Source organism: Psammomys obesus, unplaced genomic scaffold, assembly GCF_907164565.1.
Source record: "Psammomys obesus unplaced genomic scaffold, mPsaObe1.curated_primary_1811, whole genome shotgun sequence".
NCBI classification, from domain to species: domain Eukaryota; kingdom Metazoa; phylum Chordata; class Mammalia; order Rodentia; family Muridae; genus Psammomys; species Psammomys obesus.
Genome location: NW_026596244.1, coordinates 12,257,766 through 12,278,997, shown reverse-complemented (window position 1 = coordinate 12,278,997; position 21,232 = coordinate 12,257,766). Strand labels below are relative to the sequence as shown.

Sequence of the window (21,232 nt, the reverse complement as noted above, 5' to 3'; positions counted from 1 at the left end):
GACCATGGCTTGCTGAAACCGAGGAATGTTTAAAATGTGGATATGGTGACCACTCTATAGGGGCTTCAAGTAAATATGAATGGGTGGCCTCTGCCTGCTTCTAGCATCCAGTGAGATCTGCATTATCCTCTCCTGCTCTCGTCCCTGAGTGCTTTCAGGGAAGGTAGGCACTAACTAAATTTCCAGAGTGGCCAGCACCATCTAATCCCTTTAATGTGTCACTGCCCCTCAGGTTCTTCCCTGGAACCAAGGGAAAAGAATGAGGCTGTGTACACTATGATTCTCCCTGTTCCCTGGACTTGGCTGTTTTCTTTTGACTGTTTTTGGAACAGGAAATAGCAGCCATTGGTGTTTTCCTAGGAAGGGAAGCTCTTTCCATCCACTCTCAGCTTGGGTAGCTGCTGTAGCTCTGGGTCCCTTCTCTGTTCTGGGCACAATGGGGACTTACATAAATATTAATTGCTGCTGGTACCTTACCAACAGAAAACGGAAAGACCCCTATAAGGCAGCGGTGACCCTAGAAATCTCAGAAGCTGTGCTGGATATGTGACCAGGACAGACAGTCACAAGACATTAAAAAGCAGCTTGTCTTCTCACACTCAGCACTTGCAATAAAGCAAGAGTGTCATTGTCTGAGCTGTGGCTGGCGCTGGGAAAAAGCTGGGGAGTGGGGTCAGGGCAGGCATCTCTGCCTTCCGCAAGGGCATTCTGAGAATACTGGTCTCCGGTGGGAGCCTCGTTTTCCACATATAGGTCGTACCAACCATGTTCTCTGAGCGGCACACAGATCTACTGCTGTCCCCATCTTCTGGGTGCAGCTTTTGAGGGCAGGGTCCTAGAGGAAGGCGGAGCTGCTGATGGGAGAGGAGCTGCGGTCAGCAGCATGGGGTAGGCAGCAGGCTTGGTGGCCAGCAACCCTGGCTTTCTAGGGATTGGGGTCAGAGAGATATCTCAGTGGCCAACAGTCTACAGGGCTGCTTGTAAGCCTGTTTCTGTAACAGCCATGTCCAGCAGGGTCCCTAGCCCCACCTAGTGTGTCAGGGGGAGAAGATGACACAGGGAGACACTGGTTCTTTCTTTAAAAGTAGTCACTGCAAGTCTTTCCCCTTCTATGAACGTAAATTTATCTCCCTCGTCCCCTCCCTTTCCATGTATGGAAGAGACCCACAGAGAGTGGAGAAAGGAGGGGCGTGGCAAGCAGAGTGGGGACAGGAGAGTAAAGCTTCTTTGCTTGTTGCTGCTGCATGGGTGTGTTTCTTGGGGGGCTCCTTCCCCACTTTCTCTTAAGCCCTGTTTGCTCTGAGCTGCCCATGGACCTCTTCGGCCCCCTCACCTAACCCTAACCCTAACCCTCACAGAGTGACTGTGGTAGCCAGGCCCAGGCTGGCATCTATAGTGTCTTCTGTTGACTGAAGGGGAGCTTGGGTTTTGTTCTTGCTTTCTCGGTCCAGGGAATGTCCTCTCTCAGCCACTGACTAGAGGCCCGGTGTTTGGGAGACAAGGCCAGGCAGTGCAGCTGCGGGTGGAGCTGCCAACTCTGCTTAGGCAGAGCCCCTGCAAACTGCTGGGTCAGCTTTCCTTCACTCAGAAATTCCTGCATGAAATAGACATTTATGGGAGAAAGGCTTATTTTGGCTCCTGGTTTTGGAAATTTTAGTGCATGGTTCTCCAGCCTAATGTAAGCATGACTGAGGTTAACCTATGGTTTCTGGTCACACAAGAACATACGTGTGCAAACACCCGTGTGTGCACACATACAGACAGGGACAGGCCTCAGGAGGAGCACATAAAGTCATGAAGGCAATGAGTTGTGTGTATATATAACTAGGGTGGAAGAGTGCTGTCAGGATACGCCGCATGTGTGACTTTCCAGGAGGCTGTTGTCATCCAGAGCCAAATGAACTTTATAATCGGGATTTGGGATGAAGGATAAGATTTAGGCAAGGGAAAGAGAAGAAAGGCCACAGCAGACTCATAAGGAACCTGTAGTGAAAATTCTGGAATTTTGGTGTCTTTTAAAAACACAAAAATGTTATGTTTTCATTTTAATCCCTGGTGGGGGATGTGGGCTGCTTTGACTGTCTGCAGCAGCTGAGGATGATTGGCCTCGTGCTCTGGCAGAGGCATGGTTTTGCCAGCTGTAGGTAGTTTCTACAATCATGTGATGGTTGGGATTCTAGGGACTTCTCAGCAGGTTATAAATGCTGGGGCCCCCGGCAGGTGGGGTTGGTCACGCAGGAAGCTTGGTTTGCTAGTGGTCACATTCAAAGAAGAAATGAGAAGAACGAAATTAGATTCCAAGATCTCGCTCTCCCCTCCATCCTTCTCTCTTGTCTAGTGAGAGGGATGAAGCCAGGGGCTAAAGGTGGGAAGGGAAGAACCCACAAAGTGGCAAAGAGTGAAAGTCAACAACAGGAACCAACATCACAGGAAAGGTGCAAGAGCTAACGCCGAAGGAGGTAGATGAAAGGCGAGCAGTGACCCACGGAGGAAGTCAGGGCCTAGAAAGACACAGTCGCCCTTGACAGCCAGAGCAACATCCGACGTCACTAATGCTCACACCACCTGGCTCTTCCTCCGGTCTCCCAAAGATGGCTTCTTTGAGCACCAGAATGCTCCCACTCTTCCTCCATCAAGTCACACACACACACTCACACACTCACACACACACACACACACACACACACACTCACACTCAATGCTTGTACGTATGCTTCCCTTGAGTCTCAGAACAGCGCCTCTTTTATAGAAAGGCTTATAGTTAACTGTGTACTTTGACCTTTGCCCTGTTAGTCATCTCAGATATAGGAAAGTTGTCTCCTGTGCCAAGGTGTTGTGCGCAACCCATGTGCTCAGCCAACACTGGCCACATCTGAGGCAGAAGGAAGGGGCTCTTTCCTGCTGTCTCCTGCACAAGTCTTTCAGTTCATCTGACATTTTAGATCCTGGGCAGAAGTAAGTAGATGGAATTAAAGAGCCCTATGAAGCAGGCCCAGTTGCTCAGCAGTAGTGTCAGGAAGCTGACCCACCAGAGAACTCCCACAGGAAATGGTCTCACCTTGAATGTATCACAGCCTTGTAATTCTAGTTAGCTCAGGGTCCCCAGAACATTCCCCTCGCCGCTTCACAGATGCCCTTACTGATTCCTAAAAGAATGCCACCCTTCTGGTCATAAACTGAATACCAAAGATGCCCCCAGAAGAATGCCCATTTAAGTCACTACCCTCCAAAGGTGGCTGAAGAGCAAAGACTACACAAGCATTGTTTCGGTGTGAGGGGTGAGAGTGAAGAACTGGGCAGTGTGAGGTAAAATGTGAAGTCTTAAAGTAGCAGAGCCCAGGACTAAATTCCATCCCCATGTGTTTGCTCTAGGTTGTCTCAGAGCTTTGTGCACAGCACTGAAGATGCCAAAATCACACATGGCATCGACCTCACAGCAAGGGCCCTGGGCCATTGGCACTGACACGAAGGGAGGCACAGAGAGGGAGGAGCCTAGGAGGAAAGGGCGGGTGTTGACCTCGGGGCTTGGCATCAGGACGGGGTAGAAGTATACTCATTCTTGTAGTTGTGCTCAGGCAGCCACGGGCACTTTGAGCCTGTGCCCAGCTAACACATGATGCACGATGGATTCACATAGGGAGAGTAGAAACACTTTAGGAAAAAAATAATAATAAAAGTTCCCAGGTGGTGTCAGATAGAAGGTATGATCAGACAAGTGTGCGTGTGTGTGTGTGTGGGGGGGGGGGGGGACAAAGAGAGAGACTGAAACTTAATACAATCTTCTTGTATTTTCTGATCCTCTTTCTCTCTGTTCTCACCCAGTTTTCCTCCTGCTCCACAGTGGATCTTCTCCTCTACATAGCTCTGCTCACAACATGTGAATCTTATGAGTTAAATTGATTTCCTAAATTCCTGTTGAAGCCTTGACCTTTGGCCCTATACCTCAGAATGTGCCATTTATTTTCTGGAAAGGAAATGCTTTCCAGGTCCAAGATAGAAATAAGGCGCTGTGGTCAGATTGTAGATGTCTTAAGAGGCCCACGTGCTGCAGGCTTGCCTCCCAGCCCTACCCCAGCCTGTGGTGCCGCTGGCAAGAGCAGGAAGCTGGCCTGGTGGACTTAGTCACCTGGGGCTTGCCCTGGCAGCGGACACATCTCTTTCCTGGTTCCCACTGCAGGCAAATGGGCCTCCTTCACCGCGTGCCCACCCTCACGCTCACTCTGGCTTCCATGAACTGACACCTGTGAAACAGCCAGAATAAACCTCCCCTTGCCGGAAGTTGATGATTGTAGGCATCATGACAGAAAGCTGACTGACACTGGAGAACAGATGTGTTCAGTTAAGTGCAGTAATTCTGGAGTGAGGTGGCCCCTAACCAGATATGATCGGTGTCTTACAAAATGGGGGTCTGGGAGGATATCCCACCACACAGACCCACGAGGAGACCCAGGTGAACATCAAGGCCACCACAGAGCAAGCCAAAGGGCCCTAGGAGCCGGCAAGGGGCCGCAGCAAGCCCCCCTGACGCTTCCAGGAGCAAGTCCTCTGGGTCATGCTGGCCACAGGCGGCCAGGCTTGGATCTGAGAGGCAACGCTTTTCTGTTGTTTAAGCCCCATCAGTTCCAGGCACTTTGTTTCAGTGGCTGCAACAAACCCATCTGCGGCATTTTCTCCCTGCTCTGCGTTCACCTTCCACTTCTATCCCCACACCTGCCTAATCTGTCTTGCTTAGCCGGAAGGTCCCAAACGCCTTAGAAATCTGTGGTTGGTTTGCGTTTAGTAACCGCGTTTGAGGCCTGTGGTCCCTTTCTGTGAACCCAGCTCCAGGCTTCCCTGGGCCCTCTTTCGTTTTCTCCTGCTCACCCCGGACCGAGGCACAGACCTCCCGGGCAGTCTCTGACCTCCGAATAGTGCGTGCCTCCCTGTAGTGGCCCTCAAACCCTCGTTCCTCTCCCTCCATTTCAAGCTCACCTCCAGTCCCTTCCTAGGTTGGACCGGGCTTGCGGAACTATCTTTCTGCAGTGGAAATCTCATGGCATCACTCGCCAGCCTCCAATCGGTCAGAGCCTGCAGCCAAACGCCAAGGTCCCAGTCTACCGGGACCTAACTTCCTTGCCATCCACCACAGGGCATCTGTCCTCGCTGCTTCTGCTCTGCCCCTACAGCCACATTCAGGAGCAGCTCCAAAATCCGAACGCCCGGCTGGGCGGCGGGGGAGGGGGCGGGAAGGGGGGGCTTTGCATTCCAGAGAGATCGAAAATCCCCGTCTGTGCCCTCCCCAGCGCCGCCCTGCGTTTCTTTGACAGTAATCTTACAGGGTCGGTCTTCCTGGCACAACCCACATGAGACTGTAGAGTCCCGGAGAGTAGTGGCGACTTCCGAGGTGAGGAAGGGACGGGGTGGGGGAGCCGCTGTTTTGGAGCATGGAAAGCGTCCCCCCCCCCCCCCTTCAAGCGCTGGCTGTATCACGGCCGGCCCCTGAAGTGGAGTTGCAGCAGGGGCCGAGCTGCGCCGCCCCGCCCCGGCCGGCGGGTTTGCTTTCACTCCGAGCGCGGGGGTGCTCCGGCTGAAGTCACTTCCCCCGCGGGGACGGAGCGCGCTCGGCGGGGCGGGCGCTCGGGGAGGTGGTGGCGGGGGACGGGGCTTCCGCAGCCGACCTGAAAACCCCGCGGCCGCGGATTGGCGCATCCCGCCGGGCCTCAGTCACCGGAGCGGCGCCGGAGCGGGGCACCGACCGGCGTGCTCGTGCGCGGCCCTTCGTGCGCGCGGCGGCGGCGGCGCGGGCACCGACCGGGACCGGCCTCCGCGCGAGGCTTATGGAGAGCAGATGCCGCGCTGCCCCGGGACCGAGCGCGGCCGGCTGGCACCGACCCCGCGGAGGCAGGGCCCCGGCGCGGCCCGGGAGGCCAGCCCCGCTCCTCGCGTCCGCGCCCTCGGCCATCACGCACACAGCGCCCCGCGAGCCAGCCGCGTGACCTTGATTCTGCGGGGGGACGCGAGCGCGGACACCGGGTTCGCGGCCGCCTGAGGTCCGGTGCGAGCAGCCGCCGCCGCCAGGGTGAGTGTCCCCGGGGCTGGCGGCGTGCGGGGCGTGGGCACCCCGGCTTGGGCAGCTTGGCGGGCCCAGCACTGCTCCCGCGGACCCCCTGCCGTCCCTGACCTGCCAGAAGCGCTTGGGAAGTCCTTTGGTCCTGGACAAGAAAGCTATTCTGTAATCTTAAACTAGGAAATGGCTGGCTTCCTCCCCTTTAATTAATTAATAAGTTAATTAATTAATTCCCTACATCTTTTCTTTTCAAAAGCTGTTCCTTCTCTTCGAAGGGTCTGCTCAGCTCCATCCCCTTCCTGTTAGTCTCCACGCTCACCCTCTGAGCAAGCTCGTGCTACCCCTCTGGTTTACTGAAGGAGGGAGATGCTTCCTCTTGAGGCTCTTTTTGATTGCTGTACGTTGAAAACTGCATGCTGCTGTCAGGAGGTACAGCGCTGGGGGCGGGGAGGAACCTTGTCCTAAGAAATGCCTGTTAGATGCAAAGCATTCCACGAACCCCAGATCTTTTCCTACCTGCAATCCGATCAGTTCCCGGGAGCGACTGGCTTGTTTTCTGCGCCCCTTTACTCTGGCTAGGGCACAGACAACGTTAGCTTCAAACGCACTTTTTTTTTTTTTTCATTTTTTTGGGTGTGTTTGTTTATTGTGAGGCTCTAAGGATCAAATGCCTGGCTGAACTAAGGAGCTGCTCCAGCTCGCAAATGCTTTTTGTAAATAGTCCACTTCAGAGCATTTGGAGTTTGGGGAGTCTAAAGATTAGACTAGACACTAGGATGGACATGAGAGGCTCTTCTTCTGACAGCATGCACATCTATGCACCCCCTCGCGCGCGTGTGTGTGCGCGCGCGCGCGCACACACACACACACACACACACACACACAGAGAGAGAGAGAGAGAGAGAGAGAGAGAGAGAGAAAGAGAGCGCCCAGGATTTGGCCTTTTCCTTCTAAGATGAAGCTTAACCTTCACATCTGTATTCTTAAAATACAGTCATCAGCTCAGCACATCGTAACTAGTATTTCCAGATTCCTTTCCGGGGGCGGGAGTCCCTGTGACCTCTAGTCTCAGATTTCCACTTGATTCGACCCTTGGCAGAGCTAGCACCTGTCCTTCAACTCCAAGAAACAAAAGGGAGGGGCTGATGCAGAGGGCCTGGCCCACCACAGCCTTGACCAAAGACAGAGCATTTTATAGACTTTTTCTGACACACTTTACATTCCCATCCTGTTAAAATGTATGTTCATATAGTGATTAAAGCTCAGTTATGAAGGACACACTCCGCTTCCCTCTGCCTTGGGTAAATGTGGAGTTTTGATGAGATGGGCAGGGCCTTCTACACAGAGGGTCACTCCATAGCGCGCCGGCTTCATTCAGCGTTTTCTTTTCCTAGCAGCCTCCTATCTCTTTCCCCCTCATTTGCAGAATTCTGTGTCACTCGATTACCACCACCTCATTTTGGATTGTGTCCCGTACAATGCCATCATCTTTTTGCTATCAATGTTTGTTTAGGTGAAAATGGTCCTTATCAGTATATTTTTGAGAACATTTACCCAAACCCTGCCTTTAGTTTTCTAGAAAACTCTCTCTAAAATAAACAGTACAGTATCTGTCAAAAATAACTGTGGCATCCATATCGCTAATTATTCTTGGATCCTGATGTTACTGTTGGCTTGTATGGATTATTATTTGGTGAGATTGTATTTTATTTTATACTGAAATCCAAGTAGAAGGAATCTCTCTTAGGATACTAAATATAAATGGGCTAGAAAATATGATCATGAATGTCTCTTGCTCTTACCTTTTTTCTGGTCTGCCCTTGGACTGAATTCTGTCCGTTGACTCCTTGATGGCCACCAAGGAGGTTAAGAGTGTGTGTCTGTGGGCATGTCAGTAACTTACTACTCTCCAAATACTTTACCGTGAAAATTTGGCTCATTCAAGGGAGATAACACAACTGCGTAATATTTGTAACTTCTAAGGAAGCTTTGAAGATGAAATCTCGGGATCCTGAAAGGAAGATATCAGAATAGTCTCTTCCTCACCAGTGCTTAAAATAAGGTTGCTTAGTTTATCCCATATCTATCATAAAGAATAAATAAGTTAGCTTGATTATCTTACACACTGAAAGGTTATTCTGGCAGGTTCTTAAGAAATGCCTTTTTATGCAGCTTCTAATGGTGAAGGCTGGGACAATGATGGCATTCTGGAGAAAAATCACTCCGGAGTGTCTGCTTGAATGGCCTGCCTATGAGAGTTATCAGAAGCACCTGAGTCAGAGATTGAGGCCTTATCAGTCCTTTATCAATATTAAAGTCGGATGTCTGCATCGGGGGCTCCCACAGCTAAGAATTACTCACCTACAGAGGTTGCCTCCTTGCTGATGCTCATTGTTCAGTGAGGCCTGTCATAGTGGCAGACCCCACTGAACAAGCACCTCCCCCCTCCCCCCCGTGTTTTGTCTGGTCACTACTCCCTAAACAACAGAGCAGGCTGTAATTCAAAACTGCACAGCACTGCAAGCAGTCGGAGATGACTTGAAGAGAGCCGGGACAGGCAACTAGTATGTGGTTTTATAGACGAAACTTACTCATCTGCAGAGTTCAGTGTCCCCTGGGGTGAAGATGGCCTTGAACCAACCTCTTTAGATGCCAAAGCATTGCTATTTCTTATATTACTACATACTAGACATTAAGGTTGAGTGGCTAGTTAGCAAGTCTTTTTAAAAATCCCATTTTTAAAAAATGAGTTTGATGTGTTATTTTTTTTTTCTGGAAAAAGATATTTAAGTCTCATCATGTGGACAGTCTTTGATTTTAGAGTGAAAAGAACTGACAACTGCAACTTTTGAGATAAACAGAAAAGTGAGGGGGACAAATGTACTGACACCAAGCCTGTGTTTTTATGCCATTTGTGGGGTTTGATAGAAGTCAAACCTCAGAACCAGCGTATACATTGGCACATATTAAATTTCCTTCACAATGGTTGCTTCCTATATTAAGCTATGATTTTTTTTTTTTGTACATCCTGCTGTTGGCTCTCAACTTAATGATAGAACAGAAATATTCCCTCTGTAGAATTTCCACTATTTCCATTTTGCCTAAAACACTGCGTAAAATTTACATACGCAGTATGGGCTGGCTCTGGGAGCTTCGGATGTCTTTGGGTCTGTGGATGTGAAGGGCAGAGGTTGCCTCCTGGCATATGTGAAGCAGGGCTTCATCCCTAGCTCCACAAGAGAAATGCCTATCTTTCATCCCTGACTCAGACAAAATCAGTGCATCTGTCTGCATTGCCATCAACCTATGGTGGACTTAGAAATGTGCAGATGGCCACTGCTGGTGAAGCCTTCCTTCTGCTTAGCTGTGCTTAGCTGTAGCAAATGAATCCACCCGAGACATCCCAGCTTCCGGACCCAGCTTCTAGAAGCAGTTTGCAGAGGATGCTAGAGAGCGTTGGAGCAGGACCACTGGGAAGTAATTAGCTTTTTTTAATTACTGCTTCGATGTGTAAATGTCTTTCAGGCTTCAGAATGTCTGCTGTCTTAGGGATGCCCCTTTCTTCCCTTTAAATGCATCCATCAGTTTAAACTAATGTATCAAGAGAGGCATAAAATCATTCTTACCTTTGGGTCTCTCCCTTTTGGACCTGGACCAACATTGTAGAATTCTCTGTTTGTTTGTTTGTTTGTTTGTTTGTTTCAGGAATGGTGATTTTATATCAAAAAACTTGGCAAGTTTCGGATCAGGCTTCTGTAGAACAATCCAATGTGAGACCAAAAAGTGGCGGAAAAGTTAGAGCGAAGTTTTGTTTTGTTTGTGGCTTTTTGCTTCACATATGCTAACAGTGAACTGTACTTCAAAGTGTTCCTTTAGATGATTCTGCCCTGGCTGGCAGAAGGAAGGAAAGGGGCCTCTGAAGCCCCTGGTCCAGTCTGTGAAGCCAAATAGATTTATGGAGAAAATATCACATTTCAGGGCCCTGCTTTGTGACCTGGAAGTGCAGCCATGAGTATAAGGTCCCAGCAGTGTATCGAGGAGAATCTAAGCCTGGAAAGTATTCTTCAAGCATCGGTGATGTCTTTTGAGTAGCTACCAGGAAGCTTCCTTCTTCTACCTATTTAGGAATTTCCTCCAAAGCTTTCCCTCCAGTTGGGAATGGTGGTGCTCCTCTGTGTCTGCCGTGTGTCACCATTCCTATGGAGACATGAACACGTGTCTCCTCAGCCCAGACAGGGAATCAACTACCAATCAATGTAAGGGTACCACCAGAGTCCAATTTGGTGAACTAATGAGTTTTATTGGGGTTACTTACAGGAGCAGAGATGACTCAAACACACTGCCTCCCCAACCCCCAGCCCCAGCTCCAGAATGGAAGACAGCTCACCAAAGCTAGAAACCTGCAGCATACAAGCGACACGGCCTACAGGCCTGTCAGCATGCGGGAGAGGGTCTCTGTGAGGCCTAGGCGGTCTGAGCATCTTCTGGTAGCTAGGCAGGTTGCTGCTTCTTCCGGGTGGCTTGGCTAGTCCTTCCTCATTTCAGGCAGCTTGGCTGGCCTCCATTTCTTCCAGGCGGCTCTGATCTGAGTCTCTCTGAAACAGCTGAGCTTGTCTGAGAGCCTTCTAGGCAGGTCAGCTGGTCAGGTGCCTTGGCTGGTCTGAGAGAGTTACCCTGCAGGTTGAAATGTTTGGCTTTTCTTTAGAGTATCCTGTCTTAACAAACATCCCTCTAAGTCGGAGGTTTATAGGAGGAAATAGCTACCACAGCACCTGTCACCCCACCCGTGCAGCAGTCAGCTCTTGGTGGCTAAGGCAGAAGTACTAGACTTTTGAAGCCAGGCTGTCTTCTTTTTGGAACTTGGAGGCCTTTTTAGAGGTTCACATATAAATCCTGTCTGGGAGAATCTAGAGGCCCCTGGCACTGGTTATGCTTCCTTTGGTGGTAAAAAGCATCATCTTGAATCTTTAAACATAATTAAAGTGCTCTGGCATGTGTTGCTTACGCTCAAGACTCTTGGTAGGTACGGCCTTGCTCCCAGGGCTTGCTCAGGTCCCAGTCAGTTTTGTAGTCCCTTTGCGTGGGGTGGGTAGTTGCAAAATGACCCTTAATAGGAGTGTTACCGGAGAGTTAGTGGGAGGTACTCCTGAGCTTTGCAGTAATTGAGAAGATGATATCAGGCCCCTGTAATCACGAAAATAGCCTCTCAGACTAAACAAAGACAAAACTGTCTCCTTTGACTACATGCAATTTATTTAAATTAGCATTGCACATTCTGCAATGGTCTGAAGCCATAATATGAAGCTGGCACAATGAAGAAGTTTTCTGGGCCTTTTGCTGAGGGATGAAAGGGAAAGGACTCAGCCACACTGAACAGGATTTGCATCTTGTTAGCCTCTCCGTGTGTCTCTGGCCACTGGAGGACAATAGAGAGTGGAAGTCTCTGTTTCAGCCAGACAGTCTGCCTGGGTTTACGATTCTGCTGGGAACTAGGAGCCTGGGTGAGGAGAGAGGGCAGCAAGAACTTTCAGGACACTCAAAAGAAGGACAGCTTGGGGTCAGGCCTGACCCCTCTCATTCTTGCAGTGTGAACCTGGCAGTGCAGCCTGCCTTGGCTGCACTACGGCCTCGCAGTGTGAACCTGGCAGTGCAGCTTGCCTTGGCTGCATTACGGCCTCACTAGTCACGGAGGGATCTCTTTAGTATTTTCATGTGAATAGTTTTCTTCTAGATCTGAGCCACTGATTCGTCTTTGGCATGCAGCCTGTGTCCAGGATACCTTCCTCCACCCAGAGCCCTGGATCCTGCTTCAGGAAGGCAAAATAGCAACCATGTTAGTCAAAGAAAGAAGCGGTAGAATCAAACCCCGTATGCAATGTAAATGCATACTTTGAGTCCTACTTGCACCAATACTTTCCATGGCCAAGCAACGGTCCTGCAAAGAGTAGACTAAAAGGTTAGTCAGCGGGGCCTGAAGGCTTTGGGACTGGCTGCTTGCTACCCACAAACACCTATGTGAATTGGAGACGCTCCATCTGATGACCTTCCCTCTACTCCTTCCTTCTAAGTTTGAGTCATCCTTACCTCCCCATTTGCTCACTCACATCCTGGCTCTAGTTAGTACCTCCTGGCTCTCTAGGCCAGAGGTCACCAGCCACTGCACTTGTCATGGTGAGCAGTGCTGAGTAGCTTGAGGACAGTTTTAAGTACAGGACCAAGTAAGCACCAGTGAGAAAGACTAAGCAGGCTAGGAGTTCATACTTGGTTTACGAAGCTCTGTAGAGGGTTACGGGACTGTGAGCATTATGACTGCTGTGGCAGAACAAATGGCAAAAATATGCTGGATGTCTTTATTGTCTAACTCTTTGCCAATAATGGACCCAGTGATCAAAACGAAATTGAAATTCTCCCTTGCAAAGCTGTTTCCCCCTCATGAGGACAATACGTTACCATCTGTGTAGCTCACAGGCTACAGCACAATGGGCTGAGCTCATAAATGGACTCTTTCATTCCAGGCATGCGGCTGGCACCCACCCTCGGTGCGCCGAAGTGGCAGGGAGCCATTTGCCCAAGGGAGGGATGAATGGAGGCCGGTCAGTCCCTTTCCGTTTTTCCTTATCCTCTGCTATAAAGCAGCAACTACCTTCAGAGTTTCTTCATCTCCCGCCCTCTGCCCTGTGCAGTTTTCTATCCAGAAGCCTGAAGTACAGAGTAATCCATGCCTGAAGGCTAAAACCCACTCTGCCCAAACTAGCCACCAAAACAGCAGAAAAACCTAATGGGGCCACAGGTATGGCTCAGTGGCATAACAGAAGCTTAACCTGTGTCCGGTCCTGGGCTCATCTGTGCATAAAAAACAAAAAACAAACAAATAAAAAAAATCAAAACAAAAACTCAAAACCCCAGCTACAACCCCAGTCCTGCCTCACTTGTAGTAGTCTCAGCAGATAATAAAATACTCGTTTTTTCAGGGATTTCCTTTAGAAATATTTTGCTTGTAAGTTACATAAAGTATTCTGGTGAATTTTTAATAAACACTGATTCCAGATCAAATTCATACATATTCATATTGCCTATTCCCTCCCTCCCTCTTTCTTTCCTCCCTCACTCCTTCTCTTTCTTCCTCCCTCCCTCCCTCCCTCCCTCCCTCCCTTCCTTCCTTCCTTCCTTCCTTCCTTCCTTCCTTCCTTCCTTCCTTCCTTCCTTCCTTCCCTCTTTCTCTCTACTGGCATTGAACCCAGAACCTTGCCATGCTACTGTGAGCTCTACTACTGAGCTGCACCCCAGCCCCACCCCCACCCCTAGTTCAGGTTACTTCCTAAAGAACCTTTAAATAACCAGAATAGGAAATTTTTTTTAAGAATTTGCTTTCAACAGAGCATTTTCTGTTTCTGTCATGGAAGAAGACAGATTTATGGGGTTATAAAATTGAGAATTCCATCTGCCTCGGAGCTGGTTTGCATTTGTAATGCAGAACAAAATATTCTTGGCATGCTTGAGGCTTATCCACACAGGATACTCCATGCTAAACCTCAGTCAAGAAAGAACTAAGTAAAGCACTTTTCCTAGATGTCTTCTAAGCCTCTTGCTCTTTCTCAAGCCTCTTGGATTCGCTGCAGTGACATTAATTCTTCTATGAAGAACCTGCCAAGCTCCAAACTTCCTTAATCAGACACCCTGCTGGTACCTCTTGATGCTGGTCAGGAGGTCCAGGAAGGTACAAAAGACCCCAGACCTTCCGCTCATACCCTGAGACCACCAGGGCTCAGCCTGTGACTTTACAAACACTGACTGCTGCAGGAGCTAGAGCTTATAGCCACAGCTTCACAGTTGCCACAGTCTTGGGCCAGAGTGTATCAATTTCAGAGCAAATATCAGGAGAAAATACAGGATACAGTGATACAGGAGAAAAAAGTTCAGCCGAGAGGTAGAGGAGGGAGAAATTGAAGGCCCAGGCCAGCTTCACCTACTTTTCTGAGCTAAGTGAGCACTGTCTCACATTACCCCCCCCCCAAATGTCCATGTATTCCCTTCAAAACAGAAACAGTTAACTTAAAATTAAAGTCAGATGGAAGCTTTCAGAAAGTTTGGTGGTTTGAGGCTGTAAATACCAAACATATGGTCTTTGTGTTCTGATACAGTCCGCCTTATTTGAAACAGGCAGCGAGGCCAGGGCTTGCCCTTGATCTGCAGTGCTCAGGGGACAAACTGTACTGAGACGCTCTGCTGGATTTCCATTCTGCTCTCCCAGCCTGGTTAGCACCCGTGGCTAACCTTCAGCCTTAAATCAGTAGAATTCACATTAAGAAGGAAACACAGCCCACAAACAAGCAAACATTGAACTCTTGGCTTAGGATAACACATTATAGTGTGTGTGTGTGTGCGTGTGCGTGTGTGTGCCAGAGCTGTTTATTGGAGGCTGTGGATGATTTCTCCCTGGAGCCTTGGATACTGAAGCTGCCAGGAAGACTGATAGCCTCCCATCTCCTTCTTATTTATGGAGGTCATCCTGTTGACCCACCAAGACATGGTTGGCCATTTCCTTCACTCTTTCTACCACTCTTTATTAGTCATGAAATTTATTGGCCCCAGTGGCATGAATCTAGAAGAACCTGCTTCCTCAGCTCAAGCCCATAATTTCTTCAGTGTGTCAGGTAACTAACTAGGCTCACTTAGATCAGAACAGTGATTTGCTCTCAGAGTTGAGGAAGAAGGTCCCTTTAAACAAATCCCCTTCAGGGCTGGGGGCGGGGCTCCGTGGAAGAGTGCTTGCTTACCTGTATGTGCCAGACCCTGGCTTCCATCCCCAGCACCTCAGGCACAGAACGAGACACAAGCAACTCCCCATCTCTATGACACTTTTGTGATGGAACATGCTGGAAGGAAAGCTCCATGAATTGAGTGACAAAGGGAGCACCAATACTCCCACCTAGGGCATCCTTCTCCCTAGACCTGACTCCTAATTGAATGATATGTGATGACATAGTGCCAGGAGCCAGGACGGAAGAGCACTTGCTCAGTATGCACAGAGTCCTGTGTTCTACCTATGGTGATAATCAAAATAGAACTGTGGAAGACTCTGAATCAAAGTGTCTCAGCTAGGGGTTCTATCGCTGTAATGAAACACCATGACCAAAAAGCAAGCGGGAGAGGAAAGAGTTTGTCTATTTGGCTTACACTTCCACATGGCTGCTCATCACTGAAGGAAGCCAGGACAGGAACTCAGACAGGGCAAGATCCTAGAAACAGGAGCTGATGCAGAGACCATGGAGGGGTGCTGCTTACTGGCTTGCTCTTTATGGCTAGCTCAGCTGCTTTCTTAGAGAACCCAGGATCACCAGCTCAGGGGTGGCACCACCACAATAGGCTAGGCCCTCTCCCATCAATCACTGATTTTAAAAAAATGCCTTACAGCCGAATCTTATGGAGGCTTTCTCAATAGAGGGCCCCTCCTTTCAGATGACTCTAGCTTGTGTTGAGTTGGTATAAGACCTGCCAGCACAGAAAACATAACGTACAGTGAAAAATGATCTAAGAAAGGGTCCTGAAGAGCGACCAATAATGATGGAGAAGAGAAGTGTGGGGGAGGAAGGTTAATAAGCTGTTAGGAGCATCAAAGGTTGGAATCAGTAAACAGGCATGCCTGAGGATGACTCATCAGTGTCAGTGTGGAGAGGTGGCAGTAATGAAGAGAAGGTCAGAGAGGCCTTCAGTGTGGTCCTGATGGTCAGGCGCGAAGAATGCATGGGTAGAGCTGAGAGCTATGACAGGGACTGTTCCGCGCCTCCCATCTAGCTGCCTTCCGCGTTCCTTGGCTTCTCCCCATCGCTGCATTGTCTTCTCTCTGTATGTCTCTGTAGCCATCTTCCCCCTGTCTTAAGAACACCAGTCAGAGCAGTACCTGCCCTCATGCCCCCACTCAAACTTGGCTGCCTCTGCGAAGACCCACCCAGTCTCCCTTGCCGCGGACAGCTTGATTTCTGAGTCGCAGCTTTACCATGACGTGACACCACTGGATATCCAGTGGACACTGTACTTTGAGTTCAGAACTTTGAAATCTTTTCTCATTTTATGTGTCTGTGTGTTTGCTCACATGTGTATCTGTGTATCACATGTGTGTGCTATGCTGGAGGTTACCAGAAGATGGAGCTGGATCCCCTGGACCTGGAGTTATAAATGGCCATTAGCCACCATGCAGGGGCAGAGATTGAAACTGAATCTTCTAGAGGAGGGCCAGTGCTCTTAACTGCTCAGCCACCTCTCCAGCTCTGAATTCTTATTTTTGGACGTTATCTGAGGTGACAATATGACGTTTGATCATCTTGGATGGCACTGGGCCATGCTATCAAGCCACAGCAACCCGGACCACCCCCTTCAGCTCGTGAGCACAGCAGGAAGGAGTGAACACTCCAGATGGCACTGCCCATTGCCTGGACTTTTAGGGCCTCAAACACAACATTCTTGAGTAAACTCGGCTCTCGGTGACTTTGCCCCGAAGTAGGCAGGGGCACAACCATCCTGCACCGGCTAGTCATGGCCTAGTCACGCTAGGCCAACATGCTGGGTATGCGGGGGGTTACTGCACTGCCTGGTCACAGCATTTCCAACTTCAGGAGGGTTTATGAGGATGTGACCCCAGTGTGAGTCAGACAGCACCGTACCCTGGGAGGCCACCTTGTGAGATGTCAGCACAGCAGGTGGGGCTCAGGCCTGGCAGGGGCCTCTACAGTGCTGAGCAGAAGAGTGAGGCTCTGAAAGCAGAAAGTTCTGGCAAAGGTAGACTGAACACGGAGTGGTGAACGCACCAGAGGGAGGAAAGCTCTGCCGGGGGGGGGTGAGGGGTGGCGTAGAAGAAAGCAAGGGGAAGCAAAGGGAAGAAGTCTTAAGCAGTAGCAGTGGCCGTGCGTTTTGGGTGTGGCACATGTGCCCTAGAGCACCCTTAACCCTTATGGTTAAGCTACCATAACCTGGATATTGAACAAGGATTAGAGATGGAAAAGAAATCTAGGCCGAATAAGCCATTATGATAAACATTATTAGCCAGGCAAAGGACATACTGCCTTCATTTGTTTCATTCATTCAATAGCTAAATAAAATTGATTACTGCCATGATTTGTATAGGATAGACTATACGTCATTCAGTAACTTCAAGAGGTCCCCCTCTACTTCTGCGCCTGAGCCCCCCATCTTTAGTTAGTGGAATCCACTGTTTTATTTTGGTGACAATATAAACATATATCTCACTGAAACAAAGATTGAGTGCCCTACACCCTCTGCTATTTTATATTTAATCTTCTATTTTTATTTATGTATTCACAACAAGGTCTTGCTATGTGTCACAGGCTGGATTGGCTGTTATGAGGCTCCTGCCTCAGCCTCCAGAGTGCTGGAATTATGGGATGCGCTACCACGTCTGGCACATATTCCATCTCTAAAATAGAGCGCTGCAGCGCATGAACCTGATTTACAGCCCACTTGTGGAAGGCACAGCTTGAGAATTGCTGATGCCCTTCTGCCTCCCACCCCTGTGTCTGGGTGCTTACAGCAGGTTTGCAGGGAGGAGGGGGAGTGGAACTAACATCATAGGCACTAACATGAGGAGAAAGCTTGGTTTCTATTTGGTTTTCAGTCTTCAGTACGATCCAAAGTGCTGGAACTCGTCTGGCAAACCATACCTAGGACACGTCTGTGGAAGCTAGTCTTAAACACTGAGTCCTCTGTGGCCACCCCGAGTCCTCGTGGGGATTAGACCTGCTGCCAGGTTCCCCACCCCCACCCCATGGTACAGGAAGGGAGGCAGATGCATATAACTTTGGAGAAAATTTGGAAGTTATTTGCTGTAAAATTGCCATAGTGTTACACGGCAGAAGGATTTGGGCACGCAGCCCAAAGCAAACCAGTCCCACACCAGCGCTCTCTCTACCATGATTCCTGCAGACAGCATCTTCAGGAGATGTGTTAGCGCTGAGGCGGAAACTGTGCAATACAACAGTAACGTCTTCTTCAGTAGGAAATGGCTCTGCTGACAGGACTTTGGTAATCAGTCCCAAAATACGCCAGAAACCCTGAATGTAAGCATTCCACAGAAAGAGACGGCATGCTTCCTTTCACAGGCCACCCTGTCCCCCTCACAGTGTCTCATGGTTAATGCTGGCTTGGCTGGATGGGCAGGCTCCCAGGAAGTTAGCAAAGCTCCGTGCTGGCAGTGTCTGTGGTGCGAAAACAGGGGGAGAAGACCTACCCGAAAGCGTGCCAAATCATTCACTAGGATGGAGACAAGCATGGAGGGGAGAGGTGTGCACACCTCTGCGTTGCCAGTTCTTCCTGAGTGGACAGTTTTGCTCCATCTTTGGCCCATGGACCTCAGACTCCATAACTCACACAGACTCACGCTAACAGCTCCGCATGGAACTCCCAAGCCCTCAGTCTCAGTCTGAGGCCTCATAGGTCCCTCTTATTCTGATACTTTTAGCTCCACTGGTTTTTCAGGTAAACTTCAGCTTCTGAGTAGAAGCTTCCTGCCCCTTTCCCCAGTCCCGCCACCCAGCAATCTCCATCTTTCCTCCTTTTCCTGACACTCGCTTTCCCCACTGCCCTCACTGTTGCTACAAACCAGTCTTCTCCAGCCCTCAGGCCATTCTCTGCTCCTGGAGTAAAAACTTCCTCTGAAGAGCTCCTTGGCTCTCCCTGACTTCTGTAAACACCTCTCCCACCAGTTCCTGGCAATCACCCAAGTCCGGAAAGCTACTAAAATAGCAATCCCCAGGCTTAGCTTCCATATTCCCACTGTCAGAGAGCCACCCACTCTGGGGATTAAAGGGATGCTGCTGAGCATCCAGATCCCAAATCTGTGTCCGAAGGGAGGACAGCTGGCCCAGGAGCCATCTCCAAATGCCTGTCATGGCCTCCGCTCTAACACTTGTGCTGTTGGGCGTCACCCTCCCCTCCTGCCTCTGGCAGCACCAGACGCTGATGGGGGTGATGGCTCCCTGAATCCTCCTCAGCCACAAACTGTGAAAATGGACACTGGCTTCCCAGTCCTAGAGATCAGAAGCTACCATATATTCTAATACAATATCAGAAGGTTAGAACTGTGAACTCAGCAGCTGCTGGCATTTCCATGTTGTCTACAAACATCTGGAGCTCAATATATCTGTCGTAGTCAGTTTTCTGTTGCTACAACCAAATACCAGGACATGGATAATGTATAAAGAATAAATGTTCACTTGGTCAGTGGTTCTGGAAGCTGGGCAATTTGAGGTCAAGAGGCTACATCTGGAGAGGGTCTTTTGGCAGATGGGGATACTTGGATGTACCCTGAGTTGGCAGAGGGCATCGCTTGGTGACAGGGGCACAGAAAAGAAACAAAATCAAACTAGCTTCTTTAGGAGACCAACCCTCAAGGTAATGCATTAACCCATGGGCCGGTGACTCTGCCCTGGTGGCCTAGTCACCACGTAAGGGCCCCATCTGGTTCCACCTCTTAATACCTCACAACAGAGGCTGAATTCCAACATGAGTGTCGATGGGGACATTCAAGACAAGTAATGTCCAAACTTGAACTCAAGTCTTTGTCATCTTCTCTCTCTAGCTGTCACCTACCTGTCTGACCTCAAAATGCACCAACCCCTCCATCACTCCTCACCCAGGCTACATGAATGGCATCCTATTGATTCCTTAGGATCAGAATTCTAAGCCTGGTCACCATCTCCCACTCACTGGATGACTTAGCCTGGTCTGCCCCGGTTGCTCTTCAGCTAGGGTATCCCCTCTCTGTCCTTCTCATCTTTGCCTGCTTCTGAGTCTTCAGAGTGCCTGGCATCCAGATTAAAGCACACAGCCTTCTCCTGCCCCAGCCTTGGGCTCCATGCTCTAGCCACCCTCATCTGCCTAGGCACCCTTCACCCTGGTAGCATTTCCTGCAGTGGCCTGGGCCTAGGATGCCACTTCTTTGTGTTAGGGAGATAACTGATCTCCCAGGGATCACTAAAAATGGAGCTTTGAGTCAGAAATGCTTAGGTCTGAAGTCCTTAAACAATGTTTAGTTGCTTTGTGACCCCGAGGGGGGAGGTTTGTAAAGCAAGAAAAGCAGTGCCTTTTGCGCTAATTAAATAAGTCACTATGTGTAATGAACACTGTCTGGACTGGGGATGTGGCTCAGTCTGTGGAGTCTTTGGCTGGCTGGCGTGCACAAAGCTCTGGGTTCCATCCCCATCATACCATATGAACCAGATATAGTAGCACATGACTGTTATCCCAGTACTTGGGAGGTAGAAGCAGGAAGACCGGACATTCGGGCTCATCCTTGGCTACTTAGCAAGCTGAAGCCCAGCCTGAGATTCGTAAGACTCTACCTCAAATAGATGAACAAGCAAATTAATTTATAGAACAGTGTCTGGGCTGGAGGGGATAACTAAGTGCACAGTCCATGTCAGGCATTCACAACGTATTGAGTTCATTTTCCAGAACTGCAAACCAACAAATAGGTAAGTAAAAACAATGGGTGCCTGGAACACACCACACACCTGCAAAACTGCTGTGATATTACTTGATGTGTAATGATAGTTCCTTCTTCCTGGACCAGAGCTGCTGTGTGTGTGAGGTTGATAAAGATCCAGCACCTGCTCTTCCTTCTGACGCTTCCTACCCTTCTTCCTTTGACCAATCCCTGTTCATCCCTCAAGACTCAATCCTTGTCTCTTGTCGTGGACCCTCCCAGGGCACCCTGTGCTCAACTCCATCAGAGCTCTTGTCTGCAAGAGATATGCCCCTTCCCTGTGCCTGGACTCCGTGTCTCCTGAGAGCCACATGCAGGTCACCACAGTAGTAAAACTCCCTCAGTGTTTTGGGAGACACAGAATGCACAAAAATGTTTACCAGAAGATGAATTGGTCTGTTTTCTGTTGATGTAAGAAAACACAACAAACTGAAAGAAAAGAAGTGTGTTCTGTATAGTTAGGGAAGCTGGGAAGCCCAAGATCTAGGAAGCCAGACTGCTGAGCACGTTGATGCTAGAGGACTCGACTGAGTCCCAGGACAGTGCAGGCATCACACACTGTGAAGACAGAAAGAAGCCAGAAAGCTCACATTATAACAAAGCCCCTCCTGAGATAGCCCATTAGGCCCCTAATCCATTAAACCAGATGGGTTAATTACTTCTTACAGAGCCTACCTGGACCCATCACT

At 49.4% G+C, this 21,232-nt stretch overlaps 1 protein-coding gene across 4 annotated transcripts in view; it reads left to right on the top strand.

Annotated features, from left to right (window-relative positions):
- Window positions 1-21,232, top strand: part of Trim2 (tripartite motif containing 2) — a 120,563-nt gene that overhangs the window by 21,976 nt on the left and 77,355 nt on the right. Inside the window, exon 1 of one of the 4 annotated variants that reach the window (XM_055596661.1) lies at window positions 5,770-6,058. The exons of the other annotated variants lie outside the window; for them this stretch is intronic. The gene's annotated coding sequence lies outside the window, so the exon portion shown is untranslated. Of the gene's footprint in view, window positions 1-5,769; window positions 6,059-21,232 lie in introns of those variants that run through there. 4 annotated transcript variants of the gene reach the window in all.